We start from the raw sequence: 15,552 nt of genomic DNA on the forward strand, positions 1-15,552 counted from the left end.
TCAACCACCACTGAGCCACACAGGCCTCCCTGATCTCTGCTTTTAAAAAAGCTCCTTTGAGATACCATTCATAGAGTGTACACTTCACCCATTTAAAATATACAATTTAATATTTTTTAGTATAATCACCATTTGTACAATTATCACCACAATCAATTTTAGAACTGATTTTAATCACCCCAAAAAGAAATGCTCTACCTATTAGCACACATTCTCTTCTTTCTCCCAAGCCCCAGCCCCTGGCAACTAACTACTAATCTGCTTTCTACCTTTATAGATTAGCCTTTTGTGACTGGATTCTTTCATTTACCATAATGTTTTCATGGTTCACCAGTACTTCATTCCTTTTTAGGAACAAATGATGATATCCCATGGTATGGATATAGTATCATATTTTGTGCATCCATTTATCAGTTGATGGACATTTGAACTGTTTCTACTTTAGTGGGATCATGCCCTGAGCTAAAGGCAGGTGCTCAACTGCTGAGCCACCCAGGCATCCCCTGTTGAGCATTTTTTATGTGCTTATATGTCACCTATTAAACTCCTTTGAGGGATCCCATTGTAACTATTCTGTTACAATGATCTATGTGTCTATCCTTTTGCCAGTACCATGTTGTCTTGATTACTGTAGGTTTCTTATGAGTCTTGAAATCAAGTGGGGCAAGTCTTCCAATTTTGTTCTTCTTTTACAAAATTATCTCAACTGTTCTAGTTCCTTTTCCTTTCCACATACACTTCAGAATCATCTTGTCAATATCTACAAAATATCTACTGATACTTTATGGTGCCATTGAATCTATGGACCAATATGGGGAGGATTCGCATTGTAACAATGTTCAGTCTTATAATCCGCAGACATAATATCTCTATTTAAGTCATCTTTTATTTCTTTTGTCAGTGTTTTGTAGTTTTAAGCATAAAGATCCTACACATTTTTGTTAGTCTTATAACCATGTATTTTTTTAACTAGGTGCTATTGCAAATGTAAATTTCAATTCCCAATTATTGATGGTTTGTACATAGAAATATAATTGATTTTTGTATATTAACCTTATCACCTGTGACCTTGATGAACTAAGTCACTAGTTCTAGGAAATTTTTGTGGATTCCTTGGGGTTTTCTATGAAGACAGTCATGGCATTAGTGAATAGCAAGTTTCATTTCTTCTTGTCCAATTTAAATACCTTTTGTTTATTTTTCTTGTCTTACTGCACTCTCTGGAACCTCCAGTTCTATGTCAAATGGAAGTGTCAGGAGAAGATACCCTTGCCTTTTCCCAATATTAAGGAAAAGTATTTAGTGTGATTAGAAAGATACTTTGAGTCGTTTCCCTTGGAGGAAGTAAAGGGTATATCCCCTATGTATTTTAGATTCTGTATTTTTTAAAAGCACCCACCATACCCACTCCTCAAGGCAATTCTGATGTCCACATAAATTTGAAGATGTACAGTCTAGAAGATAACTATACTGCCTTCTGGCTCTTAAATTCCATGAAACAAGCTCCATTATTTAATGACAAATATTTACTCTGTGTTTTCTATATGCCAGGCACAATTTTAGGCCCCAATATACAGAAATTAAAGCTTAATATGTGCTCTCACCAACCTCAAAGTCTAGTGGGAGAGACACATACAAAACTGTGTTACGAGGCAATGTAAATACTCTGTGTACTCACTTTACTCAGTCTTAATTTTCTAGATCATTGAAGAAGGAGGGAGATCTGCCCACTGAGTTCTTACTAAAGGCACTGTGCCTTAGATCAAAGCTATATTCCTCATAGACACCTAAATGTCAGTCTTTTTTGGATTTTCCCCACAGCTTTCCTCTTGGTTATGGAGTCTCAGAATGTGTAGACTCTCCTTGAGATAATTTGAGCCTGTCATCTTAAGTAGGATTTAAAAATTTCTCCTCAGATTTCTGTTTTTACATCTTCGATGTACAAGCTCTATAAGAATGAGGTTATTTTTTTTAAATGTCTCTCTCTTCGTCTCCAATCAGGTATGATCATATCCTCACACGTAGATCATGTTTTTCTCCTCCTACATGTGTATTTAATAATATAGTCCTCATTTAATTATAGCTCATGCCCACTAGCTAAGGATATGCTGACATAGTCCAAAATCTCAACATCACTGTGGGGGCTTGAGAAGAGAGGAGTTTTTGTTCAAATGAATTATCTTCTGCTGCTCACATAGCACTACTCTTGATCTCCAAAGTACATCTGTGGAAAAGCAGACTAATAACTTTTTGTCAATGGTAGCTGAATATCAGTTATTTTCAAAATGTCCTCATTAATAATGATTTTCCAAAATAAATGATTTTCATTAATTAGTACATTTACTAACAATAATTTTGCTTAATCCAAAAGGGTTTCATAGAAGACAAAAAGTGAGAAGCCCCCAAAGTTTGAGAAAATTATGCAAGTGAGAAAACTTTATGCATTTTTTCTTATGGTTAGAAAAAGATTCCTTTTTCACAATTAATGATAACATAGTTTAATCCAGTCATTTATTGGGAAGCCTCTTTTGTGCCAAGAATGAGAAGATTACAAAGGTATATAAACTGGTTTCCCTACCATCAGGAAACTTCCTTTAACAGAGGAAAAAGACATGTAAACAGATGGTGACATTGCAATGTTGGGTACACTATGGTCAGAGAAGAACGGGCTTTTATGGCAGTTCAGAAGAGGGATCTCTAATCCAGACCCACAGTGAGCAAGCATACCTGAATTCTAAGACAAAACTGGCTAACATTCACTGTTTATTATGTGCTAGGGACTCTTAAGTGCATGACACCTATTAGCACATTTCATCCTCACCAAAAGCCCACTAGTACCCCATTATCAAATAACGCCTTTTGAAAAATTAGTGACTTGCCCAATGCCACACTGCTCTGAAGATGCTGGATTAGAATCCAGAATAAGGCCATTACACACAATAATGGCCTCTCAAAGATGTCCATGTCCTAACTCCCAGGATTTGTGAATATTTTACCCTACATGGCAAAGGGGAACTGAGGTTACAGATGGAATTAAGAATGCTAATCCAAAAAATAAAATAAAATAAAATAAAATAAAATAAAGAATGCTAATCCATTGGTTTAGATAGGGAGATTATGCTAGATTATCCAGGTGGGCCAATACAATCCCAAGGGTCCTTAGAAATAGGAGAAAAAAAAAAGAGAGAGAGAAAAAAAAAGAAATAGAAGGAGAAGGTAGAAGAAGAGGTGGTGGGGTCGAGAAATAGGGATATGAACTACATAAAACAGAAAGAGATGCAGCATAGCTGGCTTCAAAGGTGGAGAAAGGGACCCCAAAGTCAAGATATGTGGGTAACCTCTAGAAGGTAAAAAAGTCTAGGAAACACTTTCTTCTAGAGCCCCCAGAAAGGCAAACAGCATGCCAACACCTTGATTTCGACCCAGTAAGACCCATTTCAGACTTTGGAACTCCAGAGCTATAATAGATTTGCATTTTTTAAGCCACAAATTTGTGATAATTTATTACAACAGTAATAGGAAACTGATACATAGACCCAACTCTTTCTCATTTCAAAGTGCAAGGCCTTGATTCTAGAACTCTCTTCCTGAGTTCTAAGTTAGAAGACTGTGAGCCAATATTTTTGCGTGTGTAGTTTGAAATATTTGGTCCTAAATTCTATCAGCCATATGTAGATATATTTGCAAAGTATGTTTATGACTATGTTGAAGTCTAAGACGATATCACAAACACGTTTAAAGAAATGGAAACAGGGACTTCTGGGTATCTCAGTGGTTGAGCATCTGCCTTTGGCTCAAGGTGTGATCCCATGGTCCTGAGATGGAGTTCAGCATCAGGGCTTGCTGCAAGGAGCCTGCTTCTCCCTCTGTCTGTCTTTGCCTCTCTCTGTGTCTCTCATGGATAAATAAATAAAATCTTTTTTAAAAACAAAGAAAGAAATGGAAACAGAAAATTATATCTAAACACACAGGTAGAAAAAGTTGCCTTCTGGGTACTTGGGCAGCATATTAAATTTTAGGAGTGGCTGTAAAATATTCTGAGCTGCATCCAACAAGTTAATTATTAAAATTCAAAGTATGCTTATCATTTTTATGTTACATTCTTTCTCTGACAGGTTTAAGTATTCCTAATAATTTCTTTCAAATCAAAAGGAGAATCAATGGCCCCTTCTTACCCTGTGATTCAAATACCAATAACTTCACAGACGACATCTTTTATTACCATTTAAAAAGCACTCTTCTAATATTCAACAAAGCAGGAAAGAATATCCAAGGAAAAAGGACAGTCCATTCAATAAATGGTGCTGGGAAAACTGGACAGCCCCATGCAGAAGAATGAAACTAGACCAATCTCTTACACCATACACAAAGATAAACTCAAAATGGTTGAAAGATCTAAATGTGAGACAAGAATCCATCAAAATCCTAGAGGAGAACACAGCCAATAACCTTTTTGAACTTGGCCACAGTAACTTCTTGCCAGATACATCCATGAGAGCAAAGGAACCAAAGCAAAAATGAACGATTGGGACTTAGGATAAAAGGCTTCTGCACAGCAAAAGAAAGAGCAACAAAACTAAAAGACAACCCACAGAATGGGAGAAGATATTTGCAAATGACAGATCAGATAAAGGGCTAGTGTCCAAGATCTATAAAGAACTTCTCAAACTCAACACTCAAGAAACCAAAAATCGAATCATGAAATGGCCAGAAGACATGAACAGAAATCTCACAGAGGAAGACATAGACATGGCCAACAAGCACATGAGAAAATGCTCTGCATCACTTGCCATCAGGGAAATGCAAATCAAAACCATAATGAGGGCAGCCCTGGTGGCTCAGCAGTTTGGCGCAGCCTTCACCCCAGGGCATGATCCTGGAGACCCAGGATCGAGTCCCACGTTGGGCTCCCTGCATGGAGCCTGCTTCTCCCTCTGCCTGTGTCTCTGCCTCTCTCTCTCTCTCTCTCTCTCTCTCTCTCTCTCTCTCTCCCTCTCTCTCTCTCTCTCTCAATCTTATGAGTGAATAAATAAAATCTTAAAAAAAAAACCCACAATGAGATACCACCTCACACCAGTGAGAATGGCGAAAATTAACAAAATTAACAAGACAGGAAAAACAAATGTTGTGAGAGGATGTGGAGAAGGGGGAACCCTCTTGCACTATTGGTGGGAATGTGAACCGGTACAGCCACTCTGGAAAAGAGTGGAGGTTCCTCAAGAAGTTAAAAATAGAGCTACCCTATGACCCAGCAACTGCACTACTGGATATTTACCCCAAAAATACAGATGTAGTGAAAAGCTGAGACACCTGCCCCCCAATGTTCATAGCAGCAATGTCCACAATAGCCAAACTGTGGAAGGAGCCACAATGTCCTTCAACAGCTGAATGGATAAAGAAGACGTGGTCTGTATATACAATGGAATATTACTCAGCCATCAGAAAGGATGAATACTCCCTATTTGCTTTGACATGGATGGAACTGGAGGGTATTATGCTGAGTGAAGTAAGTCAATCGGAGAAGGACAATCATCATATGATTTCACTCATATGTGGAATATAAGAAATAGTGAAAGGGATTATAAGGGAAAAGAGGGGTACTGAGTGGGAAAATTAAAGAGAGAGACAAACCATGAGAGACTCCTAACTCTGGGAAATGAACAAAGGGTTGTGTAAGGGGAGGTGGGCAGGGGTCTGGGGTAACTGGGTGATGGGCACTGGGGAGGCCACTTGATGGGATGAGCACTGAGTGTTATACTATATGTTGGCAAATCGAACTTCAATAAAAACAAATGAAAAAATAAAAATAAAAACCAATGCACAATTTGGTTCTCTCTCTCTCTCTCTCTCTCTCTCTCTCTCTTTCTCTCTTTTTTTCCTGGTCTAGTACCTGACAACACTCCACACAGGGGCTGCTCTGTAAGCCTGGGTTACTGAGTAAGGAAGACTCAACAGAACCCAAAGCTGACTGATGATGGGCATACAGTATGAGTGAGAAATCAACCTTGAGTTTTATGTCACTGAGAGTTTGTTGTTTGTTTCAACAACACAATGTAACCTACACCTACTAGTACAGGTGAGTACAAGTCAGCCAGATAAAGACAGTAAAAATATCTCATGCAGAAAGAGCATTGTGTAAAAAGGCATAGAGAAGTCTGATGACTTCAGGGAATATACCCCACATTAACCATAGTGAAACTACAAGAATGAACTTGGAAGAGCGAGTTAAGATTGGTTTGTGAAAGGCATCTAATGAAATGACATGAAGTTTAGCCCTTGTTGTGGGAGTAATTTGGAATCACTGGAGATTTTTTTTTAGGAATTTATTTATTTGTTTGTTTGTTTTTATTGGAGTTCAATTTGCCAACATATAGCATATCACTCAGTGCTCATCCCGTCAAGTCCCCCTCAGTGCCTGTCACCCAGTCACCCCAACTCCTGCCCACCTCTCTTTCCACTACCCCTTGTTTGTTTCCCAAAGTTAGGAGTCTCTCATGTTCTGTCATCCTCATTGATATTTTCACTCGTTTTCTCTCTTTCCCCTTTATTCCCTTTCACTATTTTTTATATTCCCCAAATGAATAAGACCGTATAATGTTTGTCCTTCTCTGACTGACTTACTTCACTCAGCGTAATACCCTCCAGTTCCATCCATGTCGAAGCAAATGGTGGGTATTTGTCGTTTCTAATGGCTGAGTAATATTCCATTGTATACATAGACCACATCTTCTTTATCCATTCATCTTTCAATGGACACTGAGGCTCCTTCCACAGTTTGGCTATTGCGGACATTGTTGCTCTAAACAATGGGGTACAGGTGTCCTGGCGTTTCACTGCATCAGTATCTTTGGGGTAAATCCCCAGCAGTGCAATTGCTGAGTGTAGGGCAGTTCTAATTTTTTGAGGAACCTCCACACAGTTTTCCAGCTGTACCAGCTTGCATTCCCACCAACAGTGCAAGAGGGTTCCCCCTTCATATCCTCTCCAACATTTGTTGTTTCCTGTCTTGTTAATTTTCCCCATTCTCACTGGTGTGAGGTGGTATCTCATTGTGGTTTTGATTTGCATTTCCCTGATGGCAAGTGATGCGGAGCATTTTCTCACGTGCTTGTTGGCCATGTGTAGGTCTTCTTTGGTGAAATCTCTGTTCATGTCTTCTGCCCATTTTATGATTGGATTATTTGTTTCTTTGCTGTTTAGTTCAATAAGTTCTTTTTTTTTAAGATTTTATTTATTCATAATACAGAGAGAGAGAGAGAGGCAGAGACACAGACAGAGGGAGAAGCAGGGACGTGGGACTCAATCCTGGGTCTCCAGGATCACACCCTGGGCCGAAGGCAGCGCTAAACTGCTGAGCCACCCGGGCTGCCCTATTAAGTTCTTTATAGATCTTGGCTACTAGCCCTTTATCTGATATGTCATTTGCAAATATCTTCTCCCATTGTGTAGGTTGTCTTTTAGTTTGTTGACTGTTTCTTTTGCTGATGACATGATACTGTACATAGAAAACCCAAAAGACTCCACCCCAAGATTGCTGGAATTCATACAGCAATTCGGCAGTGTGGCAGGATACAAAATCAATGCCCAGAAATCAGTGACATTTCTATACACTAACATGAGACTGAAGAAAGAGAAATTAAGGAGTCAATCCCATTTACATTTGCACCCAAAAGCATAAGATACCTAGGAATAAACCTAACTAAAGAGGGAAAGGATCTATATCCTAAAAACTACAGAACACTTCTGAAAGAAATTGAGAAAGACACAAAGAGATGGAAAAATATTCCATGCTCATGGATTGGAAGAATTAATATTGTGAAAATGTCTATGCTACCCGGAGTAATTTACACATTAAATGCAATCCCTATCAAAATACCATGGACTTTCTTCAGAGAGTTGGAACAAATCATCTTAAGATTTGTATGGAATCAGAAAAGATCCCCCATATAGCCAGGGGAATATTAAAAAAGAAAACCAGAGCTGGGGGCATCACCATGCCAGATTTCAGGTTGTACTACAAAGCTGTGGTCATCAAAAGTGTAGTACTGGCACAAAAACAGACACATAGATCAATGGAACAGAACAGAGAACCCAGAAATGGGCCCTCAACTCTATGGTCAACTAATATTCGACAAAGGATGAAAGACTATCCACTGGAAAAAGGACAGTCTCTTCAATAAATGGTGCTGGGAAAATTGGGCAGCCACATGCAGAATAATGAAACTGGACCATTCTCTTACACCATACACAAAAATAAACTCAAAATGGTTGAAAGATCTAAATGTGAGACAAGAATCCATCAAAATCCTAGAGGAGAACACAGGCAACACCCTTTTTGAACTTGGCTACAGCAACTTCTTGCAAGATACATCTATGAAGGCAAGGGAAACAAAAGCAAAAATGAATTATTAGGATTTTATTTATGTATTTATTTATGTATTTATGTATTTATTTGAGAGAGAACATGGGATGGGTGGAGGGTGGGGTGGACCAGAGGGAGAGAGACAGACTCTGCACTAAGCACATGACCGTGAGATCATGACCTGAGCCGAAATCTAAGAGTTGGATGCTTAACTGACTGAGCCACCCAGGGACCCTGGAATCAGTGGAGATTTTCAAATAAGACTGCTGTTGTCCAAGATTGTTGTTCAATCTTCCTAATCTGTTAGGAAGATTATTTAGACTTTAATATGCAAGGCTTCAGATATGGAGAAATTTGGGGAAGGGACAGTTTTATAGTATAGAAAAGAGTAGATGAGGACATGAACCTTGGTAACATTAATGTTTTATCTTTATAACACGAACTCCTTTGTAAAGAAAATATGAGATTGTGGTTAAAAACTTGCTTCTGGAGCTAGACAGAACTTAGTTTAAAACCCACTTTTACCTCTACCTGGCTTTGTTAACTGGGCAAGAGTTCCTCAACCTCTTGGCCTCAAATTCCTCTTTGCAAATTAAAGTAATAATGATGTTTCCTTTTTGAGTTGTTGTGAGGCTTACATTGAATACTGCGTGTAAAGCACTTAGTGTGAGCCTAGTACAGAAAAAGCATTCTACAGATATTGGGTACAATGATCATAATGTAGTGATATTGTAGTAAGTGTGAGACATAAATTCATGTCTATTCTTCTCAATCTTATTAAATGGTGCAGTGGAAATAGATTGTGATTTAGAAACAGAAGGGTCTTAGACACAATACCACCATTCACTGGCAGTGTCATTTTGGCACTGTCAGCCAACTTTTTTTTTAAACAATTTCTCTAAAAAAAATTATTATTTTTTTAAAGAGCATATTTAGGTTCACAGTAAAATTAAGAGGGAGGTAGACAGAGTTTTCATATATTCCTTCTTCTAACACATGCACAGTCTCCCACATTATTAACATCCCCAGATGTACCAGAATGGTACATTTGTTACAGTTGATGGACCTTGACTGACACATCATAATCACCCCCAACCCGTAGTTTACATTAGAATTCTCTCTTGGTGTTGTAAATTCTATAGGTTTGGATAAATGTATAGTGATATGTATCCATCATTATGTATCAGTATCATACAGAGTAATTTTAATGCCCTAAAAATCCTCTGTGCTCCACCTATTGATACCTTCCCCCTGGCAACTCCTGACAACATCATGTTATTATTTCCATAATTTTATCTTTTCCAGAATGTCTTATAGTTGGAATCATACAATATGCAGCATTTTCAGATTGGCTTCTCTCACTTAGTAGTGTACATTTAAGGTTCCTCCACGTCTTTTTATGGCTTGATAGCTCATTTCTTTTCAGTGCTGGATAATATTCCTTTGTCTGTATGTACCATTCTTTATTTGTCCATTCGCCTACTGAAGAAGATCTTGGTCACTTCCAAGTTTGACAACTGTGAATGAAACTGCTATAAACATCTGTGTGCAGGTTTTGGGGTGGACATGTTTTCAAATCCTTTGGGTAAATACTAAGGAACATGATTTCTTGCTCATATTATAGGAGTATGTTTAGTTTTCTATGAAACCACTGTTTTCCAAAGTGGTTGTACAATTTTGCTGTTCTCATCAACAATGAATGAGAGTTCCTGTTTCTCCACATTTTCACCTGCCATTTGATGTCAATGTTCTGGATTTTGGTCATTCTAATAGGTGTATAGTTTTATCTCACTGTTGTTTTAATTTACACGTCCCTGATGACCTATGACATGGAGCATCTTTTTATATGCTATTTGCCATCTGCATATATTCTTTGATGAGCTGTCAAAGTCTTTGGCTCAATTTTTAATTGACAAGACAACCGAATTTTATAAGCCATGGTTTCCTTATCTGCAAAATATGGACCTTGATCCCAGGACTGTGTCTATTACAAGGCTATTGAGAGGTTCAAGGTGGGATAAGATATGTGGAAACCTTTTGTAAGTGATGAGGTTCTAATACATACAAAGTAATATTTATTTGGCTGTCCCTTTAACTGCTATTCAGCATGATTTCTTAAAATAAAGATTTATTGATTTATTTGAGAGACAATGAGAGATTCCATGCTGGGGAAAGGGCAGAGGGAGACGAAGAGAATCCCAGGTACACTCCCTGCTGAACAAGGAGCCAGATGTGGGGATCCATCTCATTACTCTGAGATCATGATCTGAGCCAAAACCAAGAGCCAGATGCCCAATGGACTGAGCTACCCAGGCATCCCTAATCAGCATGATTCTGTTCTTTGTTGTGTTACTTCTGATAGATGATTTAAGTTTTGAGACTATCAAATTAGAAAGTTAAAATTTAAAAGATAAATGTCACAACCAGTGAAAGTAGCACTCAGTAAGTTCTGAATTCTTCCAGCTGTGATGAATTGGCACATCTCCCTGCACAAGGGTTTCAGTGATGCAGTCTTGTTTCTATCCAGATGAGAAGGGGGGATGCAGTTGCCTCAGAGAACAGACAAGGAACAAAATGAGCAGAAGTTCTGCTCCCTGATGTCCCCAGAACAGATGCCTTACCCCGGGCATAGCTTTAAAAGGATAGTTTTGTGTGGCATCTGTTCCCTAGTTGTCCATGAAAGCAGTGCTAATTGAGAGAAATGCTGTGCCAAATCCACATTTTAATATTTGACAATTTACTTCATCTTAGCTATACAAATAGTTGCACACCAGGGTAGCTGTGTAAGGCTCACTTGGGGGAGCTTATAAACACTTTTATTAAAAAATATTTATTATCTCTCTAATGTGTACCAGTACTAACATGTTCTTTAAACATGAGGATACAGCAGGGAACAAAAAAAATTTTGGAGCTCACGTGGAGCTTATACATGTGAGAGATACATAAATATATAATATATCAAATGGTCACAAATGCTATGAAGAAAAATAAAGCAGAATGAGGGTCATAGATAAGTGATAAATAGACACATAAATATATAATATGTCAGATTGTCACAGTGCCATAAAAAAATAAAGTGGAGTGAGGTCCACAAAAGGAATGGGAATGGGGACATGTTATTTTAGACAGATGGTCAGAGAGGTCTTCTCTGATAAGGTGACATATGAGCAGAGACCTAAAGGAAGTGAGAGAGGAAGATATATGGATATTTGGGGGAATATCTAGGTAAAGGGCCATTATGCAGAAGGAATAGCATGTGTAAAGGTCCTGATATAAGAACACCAGTTTTATTTTGTTCTTCTTCAAGAAATAGCAATGAGGCCAGTAGTGACTAACAATGAGTGAGTTTGGGATAGAGGGAGATTTGTGAAGTGAGAGGAGGGAGCTGGAGGCTGGGCACAGATTAGGAAGGACCTTAGGCCATCAAAAGGATTTAGGCTCTAATGCTGAGTGAGATAGGAAGGCATTGAAAGTTTTGAGCAGATGACTGACTAAGGTCTAACTTTAGAAGATCATCCTGGGTGTCCTGAAGAAGAGCGTAGACTATAGGAGAGGGCAGGGATGGAGGTGGGAGCCACTTATGCACATGTGCCATACTATGGGCAGAAAATGATGGTGTTCTGGACTAGGGAGCAAATGGGGGAGATGGTTATCGATATCTATATTTTTACTGCCTCCCCCATCCATTCCACTTCCAATTCTGTAGATTTAGGTTAGGAACTAGGACTCAGCATTTTAAAAAACATTCTGTAGGTGAATCTGAGGCATGCCAACAACTGGGGATAAGAAACCAGGACCGCCTCCCTCTGAGGTCTTGCCCTTGGATCTTTCTGCCTCTGTTCTTACCCCTTCTCTGGCTCAGTCCTTTTCTGTAGAGCTCTGTTGCCTTATTGTTTTCCGTGTCATCTCCGTTATTTTCTGCTATTTTCAACCTGCCAAACCCCAGGCAACTGCGTGCCCTGAAGGTTAAACCCACGCTATTGCCTGATTTCTCTTTCTTCAATCCTCTTTCCTTCCTCTTGTGTCCCTGTCAGAGTCTTTCTCAGGGTTCTGCTAGGCCCTGTAGGGAGCTCCAATATGCTGGCCCCTTACCGCCTGGCCCCAGTCAGTCATCCCACAGTGGGACCGTCCCACTGTGCCTCCTCCGTCATCCTCAAGGATCCCAAATGATTTATGTGCCTTGCTTCAGAAACAACATGGAAGTTTCCATTTCTGCCTCTTTGTGCAAATTATTTCATCAGCTGGGCTGACGTGTTTCCTCTCTGTCTTACCAAATGCTATGCATCCACCAAAGACACTGCACAAATTCTTATTAGAAATATATTTTTAGGGGATCCCTGGGTGGCGCAGCGGTTTGGCGCCTGCCTTTGGCCCAGGGCGCGATCCTGGAGACCCGGGATGGAATCCCACATCGGTCTCCCGGTGCATGGAGCCTGCTTCTCCCTCTGCCTGTGTCTCTGCCTGTCTCTCTCTCTCTCTGTGACTATCATAAATAAAAAAAAAAAAAGAAATATATTTTTAGAAAGTTTGAATGGCTATGCATGCCCATGATTCAAAATTCAAAGCATTGGAAATTTTATATTTAAAAATTACTTTTGTGATACAATGACTGCCAGCCAACCAGTTCTCCACCCCAGAGGCTTGAATCTGCAAGCTACCTGTGCATCCTTCACAAATATTCTATCATATTTAGCCACAGAGGTGTGTTTATATTTTGTATTTATAAATAGCTCTTGTTAACAGATCACAAACACACACACAAGAGATTATTTGTGTGTGTTTGTTTGATCTACTAATGGTAACATGTTATTCACATTGTTTTGCCCTTGCTTTTTTCATTTAAAATATTCATCATTGTTCACTATCAGTACACACAGGACTGGATCCTTCTTGTCTTCCCCCTTCTCCTTTTCCTTCTCTTCTTCTCCTCCTCCCCCTCCTCCAACTCCTCCTTCCTCTTCTTTGTCGCCATCTCCTTCTTTTTTTCCTTCTTCTCTGTCTCCTCCTCCTTCTTCATCTTCTTCTTCTCCATCTCTGAACTTAGTTACATCATTAAATTATTTCATTTTGGAGTTGTATTTTTTTTATTGTGGCAAAATACGCATAACCTGAAATCTACCACTTTAACAATTTGTAAGTATCCATTTCAGTAGTATTAAGTACATTGACACTGCTGTGCAACCGCCCCTATCATCCATCCCCAGACTTGCTCATCTTCTCAAACTGATTCCCACATCCATTAAACACTAACTTACTTTTCTCTCCAACCCCTAGCAATCACTGACCTACTTTTTTCTCTACAAGCTTAGCTACTCTAGATACCTCATACAAGTAGAATCATGTACTCTTTGTCCTTTCACAGCTGGCTTATTTCACTTAGCATAATGTCTTCAAGGTTTATCTGTGTTGCAGTGTATGTCCAGATTTCCTTCTTTTAAGGTTGAATAATAATATTCCATTGTACATGACTGTGTAGTATTTCATTTATCTGACCATGATTGCTTGAGTTGCTTCCAATCTTTGGCTACTCCGAACGATGCTGCTATGAACATGAATGTGCAAGTATCCGGTGAGCTCCTGCTTCAATTTTTCTGAGTATGTACCCAGAAATGAAATTGTTGTATCAGATGGCAATTCTATGTTTAATTTTTGAGGAACTGCCAAACTGTTTTCCATAATGCCTAATTCTTTTACGTGACTGCTCTGTGTTCTACTATATGGATATAGCATCGTTTATGTAACCAATCCTATATTGATGGATACTAATAATGTTTCCAGGCTCTTGCTATAAAAATATTGCAATAAAATTCCTTGAAAATTTGTGTGGGTGTCCATAGACAGGTATATCTGTGAGGTAAATTCTTTTTTAAAAAAATTTTTTTGTTTATTTGAGAGAGAGTGAGAGACAGAGAGTGTGTGAGAGCATGAGTGGGGAGGAGGAGCAGAGGCAGAGGGAGCAGCAGACTCCCCACTGCACAGGGAGCCCGATCTGGGGCTTGATCCCAGCTCAGGATAATGACCTGAGCTGAAGGCAGACACTTAAGTGACTGAGCCACCCAGGCATCCCTGTGAGGTAAATTCTTAATTCAATTGTTAGGTCAGAGAATATGTGAGCCTTTTAAAAATAGATTTTATTTTTTAGAGCATTAAGTTCATGGCAAAATTTGAGTAAATGGTACAGAGATTTCTCATTGAGGCCCTGCATTCATACATACACTGCCTCCTCCAGAGTGGTACATTTGTTACAATTGATGAAGCTACATGGACACATCATTATCACCCCAAATCCAGAGTTTATGTTAGGGTTCTATCTTGGTGTACATTTTATGGGTTTGGATAAATATATGATGACATGTATCTGCTGTTACGGTAGCATACAGAATATTTTAGTTGCCCTAAAAACCTTTTGTGTTCTACCTATTGCTCCTGCTCTCCTCAACCCCACCCTGCTCACCCCTGACAACACTGATCTGTTACTGTTTCCATAGTTTTGCCTTTTCCAGGATGTCTTACGTTGGAATCATACGATACGCAGGCTTTTCTGATTGGCTTCTTTCACTTAGTAGTGCTCATATAAGGTTCCTCCATGTCTTTAAAAAAAAAACATTTTATTTATTTATTCATGAGAGATACACAGAGAGAGGCAGAGACACAGGCAGAGGGAAAAGCAGGAGCCTTGTGGGGAGCCCGATATAGACTCGATCCCAGGATCCCGGGTTCATGACCTGAGCCAAAGGCAGATGCTCAATTGCTGAGCCACCCAGGCATCCCTGCTCCATGTCTTTTATGGCTTGATAGCTCATGACTTTTCAGCGCTGTTAATATTCTATTGTTTGGATATAACTGTTTATCCATTCACCTACTGAAAGACATCCTGCTTGCTTCCAGGTTTTGGTGATTATGAATAATCCTCTCATGGAAAACTGTCTTGTGTTACCTATTGTCAAATGTCTGATAACAATTGTTTCATATATTTTCTTCAGTTTTTCCACCAAGGAAAGTTAAGGCCAGTCCTCATTACTCTATCAGGATTGGAAGCAGAAGCTTTTCACCTTGACTTTTTAAACTATAGCTCTTTTTATTTATTTTTATTGGTTGCTCTGGGGATTACACCATGCATCTTTCACTGATCACAATCTTCTTAGACTTTCTATCGAACTACTTCAAGAAAGATGTAGAAATTTTGCAGT

The sequence above is a fragment of the Nyctereutes procyonoides genome, unplaced genomic scaffold (genome assembly GCF_905146905.1).
Source record: "Nyctereutes procyonoides isolate TBG_1078 unplaced genomic scaffold, NYPRO_anot_genome, whole genome shotgun sequence".
In the NCBI taxonomy this organism is placed as follows: domain Eukaryota; kingdom Metazoa; phylum Chordata; class Mammalia; order Carnivora; family Canidae; genus Nyctereutes; species Nyctereutes procyonoides.